The sequence below is a fragment of the Equus quagga genome, chromosome 1, assembly GCF_021613505.1.
Source record: "Equus quagga isolate Etosha38 chromosome 1, UCLA_HA_Equagga_1.0, whole genome shotgun sequence".
Taxonomy (NCBI): Eukaryota; Metazoa; Chordata; class Mammalia; order Perissodactyla; family Equidae; genus Equus; species Equus quagga.
Window position 1 is genome coordinate 142,665,388 of NC_060267.1, and position 8,532 is coordinate 142,673,919.

Sequence of the window (8,532 nt, forward strand, 5' to 3'; positions counted from 1 at the left end):
TGCTCCGAGAAGGCCCGGAGGCCTAACTGTCCCTATCTAATATTGCCATGTCTGTCTGTCTGTCTATTATTTCTCCCCTCACTAGAGTATGAGCTCCACACAAGCAGAGTTTATTCTGACTTGTTCACTGCTGTATCCCCTGTGCCTTGAATATTGTCAGATACACCGTAGCCCTTGATATGTATTCACTGAATGAATGAAAAATTTCCGAGGCCCCGCGAGACACATCATTTATTACCGTTGTTAATATTACTATTAGCATCCGCTTATTGAGTGGGCTCTGCTCTGTGTTCCAATAGCATATTAAGCAGTTGTTCATATACATGGCCTTATTCAACCGTCACAATAAGCCCACATAGTGCATATTTATGTCCCTATTTTACAGATAAGCAAATCGAGGCTTTGAGAGGTTAAATAACTTACCCAAAGCCCCATGGTCAATAAGTGGTGCAGCTGGTGTCCAACACAGGCCTGCTTGGCTCAAAGACTGTGGAGTAGCCCACTGGCCTCTCTCTCTTTTTGTTAAATAACAGCTTTATCCAGATATAAGTCATTTATTTAAAATATACAATTCAATGGTTTTTAGTATAGTCACAGAGTTGTTCAAATATCACCACAATCAATTTAAAACATTTTCTTCATTCCAAAAAGAAACCTTGTGCCCATGAGAAATCACTCCCCATTTCCCCCCAAATCCCCCCAGCCCTAGGCAGTCACAAAACTATGTTTTCCGTCTTCTGCAGATTTGTCTATTCTGGACATTTCATATAAATGGAATCATAGAACATGAGGCCTTTTGTGACTGCTTCTTTCACTTAGCATGCTGTTTTCAAGCTTGGTCCATGCTGTAGCCTGTATCAGCACTTCCTTCCTTTGTGTTGCTGAGTAATATTTCGTTGCATTCCATTCAGTATATATGGACATACCACATTTTGTCTATCCATTCACCACTTGATGGACATTTGGGGTTTTCTACTTTTTGGCTGTTTTGAATTGTGCTGCTATGAACATTCATGTACAAGATTTTGTGTGGATATACGGTTTCTTTCTCCGGGATATATACTCAGGAGTGAAATTGCTGGGTCATACGATAACTCTGTGTTTAGCTTTTTGAGGAACTGCCAGACTATTTTCCAAAGTAGTTGTACCTTTTTACATTCTTGTCGATAGCAAATACAAGGGTCCAATTTCTCTACATTTTGGTCAACACTTGTTACTATCTGACTTTTTGATTCTAGTCATCCTAGCGAGTATGAAGCAGCATCTCATTATGGGTTTTTTTTTTTTTTTGAGGAAGATTAGCCCTGAGCTAACTACTGCCAGTCCTCCTCTTTTTGCTGAGGAAGCCTAGCCCTGAGCTAACATACGTGCCCATCTTCCTCTACTTTATACGTGAGACGCCTACCACAGCATGGTGTGCCAAGCGGTGCCATATCCGCTCCCGGGATCCAAACTGGCGAACTCCGTGCCTTCGAGAAGTGGAACGTGCGAACTTAACTGCTGTGCCACCGGGCCGGCCCTCAATGTGGTTTCGATTTGCATTTTCCTGATGGTCCACTGGCGTTCTTGCACCCACGTAATCACTGTGTCTTTGGGCCTCCTGGCATGGCTGCCTGTCAGTTCTGCCTGGCTTCTTCCCCATTGATGCCCCATCCAGAGAAGAACCTCATCCTTGCTATGGCTACTGGAAAAAGGCTGTTACCTGTAACCTGCCTTTTAAAGGGTGGAGTGTGGATCCTTGTAGCTGCAGGGCATCTTGTTTGCACAGTATGAGTATTCACAGTTGGTAGAGCTGAGGTGGGTTAAATTTGGCAAAACATCGCAGCATCTGAGGGAAAGAGGGGACCAGGAGAAACTTAGAGCTGTTGAGGAAGGTTCAGGAGAGAGAGATTGGGCATGGCTGGTGCCTAAGAGGAAAGACCGGGGAGGAGATGTCCAGAGGGGAAGTTTGGGATGAAATGCTGTGTGTCCTGCAATGTAACGTCCTTCTGAACATTCCTTGTGACATCTTAACTAAATCTTCACTGCTCAGGAAGGTCTTGTGAAGGATTTTTCTTTTTGTTTCATGTGTGTGTGTGGTGATGGAGGGGAGGATGTGAGGCATTACTGAATCAGGCATGTGGGTGACAGGTCTATTGTATTAGCTGAAGAAGTGTTTCTTAAAGTGTAGTTGAGGCATCTCAGTGCTTGACAAATGCTGGTTCCTGGGCCTCTTCCTAGATCTGCTGCATCAGCATCTTTTGGCATGGAACCTGGGAAGCAGCATTTTAAAGAGCTACGTCATGCTCCTAAAGTTTGAGAACCAACAAAGGGAACCCAGGAGTCCCTGTCTTCTCAATTTGTTCTGCTTCTAGCCCTTCTGTTTCCAATGGTGGGGAATGAGGGGTTCATGTCACCCTGAATCTCCCCGATGTTCTTCTCATGAGGTCAGTACTTTCTGAGCAGGTTGGTTACAGGTCCACCTGTGCCCTTCTCCAATTTGGTTTCCTCTGCATGTTTGTTGCAGACATCGTTCCGCATTTCTGACCTCTGGTTGGCTCCTAGCAAGCTTCTTCTAGTTTTACATTTCTTGCTTATTTCAGAGGGTGGACAGAAGATGGTCACAGCCTGTACTCCCCTGCTCCCTCCCCAGCATGGCTCTCCATCTATCAAGATACCTCTCCATCTCTCCAGAGTCCTTCTTCACACACCCAGGGACAAAGCCAGGCACAAATTAATATCTGCTCTTGGATTTGACTGCTTTTATTTTTCTCAAAATATTCAGGTTGAACAGGCCTGACTTCTCTCCTCATACCCAGCTCACTTTCCTTTTTTACTAACGTGCACGTTCAGGCGAGCACAGGGCAGAGAGAATGTTACGTGTGTTATTAAGGTTTGCAAAGTCCCTCACTCCAAAGTCCGTGGAAGGTTCTGTCTAATCTGTAGAACTTTTCTCCTTCAACCTCTTCCTCAACTTATTTACTAAAAATACTTCGTACATTTAAGGAAAGCCCTGAGGGCTGGAGGTGGTGGCAAGGTGTCAGAGGGCATGTGGGTTGGAGAGATCTCTGGGATCACGAACCTTGGGTGGAAATGAGGTTTTTACTCAGAGATTTTATCTGTTTATCCTCAAGAACCACTAATGTCCACCTGATTTTTATGTTGAAAGTCTGTATTTAAATTCACAAAAGCATGTCATCCTGTGTCTTTCTACCCAGGAGTTGTAGGAAGGATAAAATGAGTGGGGATTTGGAAGAAATGTTTCAAAGACTTGCAGTCCCTGATAAGATATATTTCCAAATAGTCAGTTCTCTAGTTTTCCAAAGCTTTTACGACTTCTCTTAGCCACAAAAAAAAAAAAAAAAAAAAAAATTCAGGCGTTTGATGTTTCTGAAACCCAGCCCGAGGCAGAACCTTAAACACATCTCAAGTTGTGATCACAGAAGCAATAGGTTCCCACTGGGGCTGAGGTTCTGCAGGGCATTTCATGATAAATTTATCAAAGCCACAGGAGCCAAGGCTTTATAAATAATTCTGGCATCCTTCATTGCTCGTTATTTGCCGTTGGCCCATTGGGGGCAATTAGTTTCCATAGAAAAGAGAGGCTGCCCGTTTACACAGTTGCTTTCACAGCACTTTTATTTTTTGAACACTTCATTTCCTCAATCTCCAGATTAATTTTTGCAATGTTGGAGATTTTTTATTTGTGAAAACCCTGTAAAACAGCTGTGCTGCAACTGAACCTAAGGATTTATCCATCCATTTTGGGGTCATCTCCTAACAAACTGCATCCCCACTGTTGGCTGGGCACTGTGCTAGGAAGGGGATGCAAAGCCCATGCAGATATGTCCCTGGACATGAGCTGGAGGAATGCACGGAGGTGAAAACAGGCAATTAGAGTTTAGTAGGAAGAATGTGGTCACAGAGGCCATGAAAAGCAGATACAGGATAAGGGAGGATACCAAGAAAGGGGGCTAGGTTTTGAAGGATGTACAGAAGTCAGACAGATAAAGAAGGAAAGGTTCTTCCAGGTGTAGGGAACAGCATGTGTGAAGGAAGGCACGGAAGTCTGAGAGCAGAGGGCCTTTCTTGCTTTTGGTGGATCCCAGGGAGGCAGCAAGATCTGGAAAGGAGGAAGGTGTGTAGTGCGTCTGGGCAGAATGGGCTTGTTCCCTGGTGTTTGAGAGTAGAGCTATACGACCCCTGAGGAGTCAGCTATTTAGAAAAGATGAAAAGCTTAAAATGTATTTTGGCCAATAATGGAATCATATTAATAAAATCATATTTAAAAAATCAAAATTTAAAGAGAATAAAAGGAGACTGATTTTGAGGAAAACAAAAATCAAAACTGTGCCAGGAGGGGCCTGCCCCGTGGCTGAGTGGTTAAGTTTGCGTGCTCTGCATGGGCAGCCCAGGGTTTCACCAGTTCGGACCCTGGGCGCGGACAATGCACTGCTCATCAGGCCATGCTGAAGCGGCATCCCACATGCCACAACTAGAAGGACCCACAACTAAAAACAATATACAGCTATATAGACTGGGGGGATTTGGGGAGAAAAAGCAGAAAAAAAAGATTGGCAACAGTTGTTAGCTCAGGTGCCAATCTTTAATAAAACAAAACAAAACAAAACCCACAACTGTGCCAGGAGATGAAAGAAAAGTAGCCAAAAGAATAATTTCTTGAATTAGATTTGGAAATGGTAATGTGTATGTAAAATATAATATATATTTATAAACTATATACAGACTTCATATACATTGTATATATGCAAAATGCATACATATATAGTATATATGTGTATATATAGTGTGTACGTTGTGTGTGTATATGTACACATATACATATACAAGTTGTGTTTGTTTAAGTGAGGTATAAGTTACATACAGTAAAATGTAAAAATCCTAAGCATAATGAATTCTTGCACGTGTGCACACGGAGACACTCAGCATTTCCATCATGTGAGACCGTTCCCTCGTGTGTCTTACCAGTCCATCCTCCCAGTCCAGAGGTAACCACTCTCCTGACTTCTACCCCCATGGATTACTTTTGCCCGTCCTTGAACTTCATATAACTGGAGTCATCCAGTATGTGCTCCTTTGTGTCTTGTTTCTTTTGCTCCATACAATGCTTGTGAAGTTCATTTACCTTGCTGCATACTCAGTGTTTGTTCTTTTTTATTGTGGAGTAGTATTCCACTGTATGAGTATACCATAGTCTGTTTCTCCATTCTCCTGTTTTTTGGCTATTGTGAATAAATTTGCTAGGAACATTTTTGTACATTCTTTTGGACGTGCACTCATTTCTCTTAGGTATGTGTCTAGTTGTGGAGTGGCAGTCTAAAGTTATTGTACCAGTTTACATTTCCACCAGCAACGGATGAGAGTCAATTCCTTTTTCAAGATGAATGATTCAGCTTAAAATAAGTATGCCTGGACACTCACATTTTTGGAAGACTTGTAAATGGCTATAGGGCTGGAAATCAGAGTCCCTGGGTCTAAAGTTTCGGCCCTGCCATCCAGCCCTGTGTGTTGCGCTGATCACCTCATTTTCTCGTCTTAGCTTCTTTGTCTGTGAGAGAAGCGGTTCGGATCTCGATCACTAAAGTCAGTAGAGTTCTGTGAGTGGTGGTATAATATTTCATATTATATTTCATATTTTGTATTCATATTATATTATATTTCATATTTCCCTCCCACCCCACTGCCTGTTTCGCTAGCAAGGCCCTCATCATTCCTTGCCTCGGGGAATGGAAGACACGGCAGAAAGTAGGTAAGATGGGCTTCTGGCTTTTGAGGCTTCTGGCCTTTGGCAGGAAGTAGGATGCACTCAGGCCTGAGTGATTTGAAGCTCTAGGTGACAAGCAAAAGTAAAGGTTCCAGTTCCCTGTTCTGTACAGCCTTGCCCCTCAACCAGAAAAGAGTCATTGGACAGGGCCCAAGTAGAGATGGAGAGGAAGAAAGGAGTCAGTGACATCACTGAGAAAGGGCAGCAGCAGCTTAAAACAACAGCAAGCCTTTTGTTACATCTCAGTTTTGTGGGCTAGGAACTCAGGCAGGGCTCAGCTGGGTGACTTTGCTGCTCCATGTGGTATTAACTGGGGTCACTCAGTAGGATTCAGCTAGTGGATGGCTGGTCTGGAGGGTCCAAGATGGCTTCACTTAGATGGCTGCATGGCTGGCTGGCTGGGCTCAGCCAGGACTGATGACTGGCATCCTCCATGGCCTCTCCAGTAAGGGGGACTCAGGGAGGTTGGGCTTCTTCCATGGTGGCTCAGGGCTTCCAGAAAGTGTTTCAAGAGGCAGGAAACTGTTAGATTCTTAAGGCCTGGGCCCAGCAATAGAGAAAAGGTGGCAGTGTTACTTCTGCTGTGTTCTATTGTTGAAAGCAGTCACAAAGCTCACCCATATTCAAGAGGAGTAGACGTCAGGCCAACCCCAGTGGCCTAATGGTTAACTTCAGCGTGCTCCACTTTAGCGGCCTAAGGTCGGTTCCCAGGTGCGGACCTACACCGCTCTGTTAGCGGCCATGCTGTTCTGGTGGCCTACATACTAAAAAATAGAGGAAGATCGGCATGGATGTAAGCTCAGGGCGAATCTTCCTCTGCAAAAAAAAAAGAAAAGCAAAAAACAGGAGGTAAATCCTACCTCTTAAGGGGAGAAATGTCAAAGAATTTGTAGCCACCTGTAATCTGCCACAGATGTGCTCTGTGCCCTGTCCCCTTCCCTGGGCCCAGTGGCATAGTGGTTAAGTTTGTGTGCTCCACTTTGGCGGCCCTGAATTTACTGGTTTGGATCCTACACACTGCTTATCAAGCTGTGCTATGGCGGCATCCCACATATAAAGTATAGGAAGATGAGCACAGATGTTAGCTCAGGGCCAATTTTCCTCAGCAAAAAGATCAGGATTGGCAACAGATGTTAGCTCAGGGCCAATTTTCCTCAAAAAAAAAAAAAATATATACTATCTAATGAGTCAAAAAATGATGAAGAAAATTGCATTTCTTCCCACTTGAATTTGTGTGGTTCGTGCCCTTAACATGTGAATTCTATGACTTCAAGAACAAGGACCATCTGAGGAGTTACTCTGATACGATAAGACTGATGGTCTTCTATGTGTCTTTCAGAAAGAGGGAAGGCCCTCGTCTTCCTTCCCCACAGACAAGAACATAAAACCAGGACCCACATAGGCGTTTGCCTGTAAACTGCCAAATGTCACGTGCAAGCCAGGGGTTATTCTTACTTTCCCCAGTAAAGGCTAGCGAGGCCTTTAAGACAAGAACTCCTATTTCTTGGTTTTCCCAGAACCATGAACCAAAAGGGAAGGGGCAGAGCCCTTGACAACCTTGGCCTTGGGCAGTGAACGAGCCCTTTGCCACGCTGGTGCTGACATGTGAGATGTTTATCTTATGCTAGAGGCTTTTTGGAATTGAATAATATGCTATGTCTTGGACCCCTTTACATCCTCAAAATGGGGGTGGCTGCATGTGTGCAGCCAAGACAGAAAGTGAGCTGGGCCTGAAGGTTGGACCCGCTGAACCCAGTCAGCAACATACTATGGAAATGAAAACTTGCAGGTCCCACCGGCAGAAACTTTGGGGATCTCTATCCATCAAGGAAGAGAAAGAATTTCTTCCTAAGGAGGCCACTGGTCTATCAGCGCCGCTCCGTAGAACTTTCTGTGATGATGAGAATATTCCGCTCTGCTCTGTGAATGCGGTGACTCTTGGGCACTTGAAACTTGACTGGTGGGACTGAGAAAGTGAATTTCAAATTGTATTTGATTTGGTTAGTGGAGACTGCCCTGGAGAGTTAGGTCCAAAGTCTTGCTCTTAAAATCATGGTCTGGGGAGTGGCACCACCAGCATCTCCTGGGAGCTTGAGAAAGAATGAAGACCTTCAGGTCCCACTCCAGATCATGACCCAGAATCTGCATTTTGGTAAGATTCTCAGGGGGTCTGTGTGTCCACTGAAGATGAATTTTAAAGGACCCCTTACCCCCCAAAGCTTCCCATTCATCATCCTATGACTCAATATGGAGGTGAGTGAACAGAAGGTTGGAAAAGAACGGCAAGATCCTGGGCTTCAGAATGAAAGAGCTGAATTAGACACAGGCCGAGCTTCTCAACAGGGCAGTTGTGAGGGGCAATGTTCTGTGAAGGGGCCAGGATGAGAACCACCCCCTGTGGAGACTTTGCTGACAGCATCCAGGAGGACAGCCAAGAATCTACCAGAAGACCCGTGCAACTTGCTCTGCAGCACAGGAGGCTCTGATCAGAATCCTCCTGGGTAATCCCCAGCCCCCAGGCATTTTAGATGGCTGGGGACTGCCTGAAAATCCCCCCATCCTCCCATGTCACCAAATTCAGAATCCTTCCAACTGATTGGAAAATATCTTTTGTGCTCTTCTTCTGGATCAAATACCTTTTATTTTATCTTTTGGGTCTCAGATGCTTTCTTTTCTTTTTTTCACCCCTCTTCCTTATTTCTACTTGAGTTCTAGTTGACAAGGCTGTTATTTCAACCTATTCCTATTTGTTTCAGTTGATCCATCAA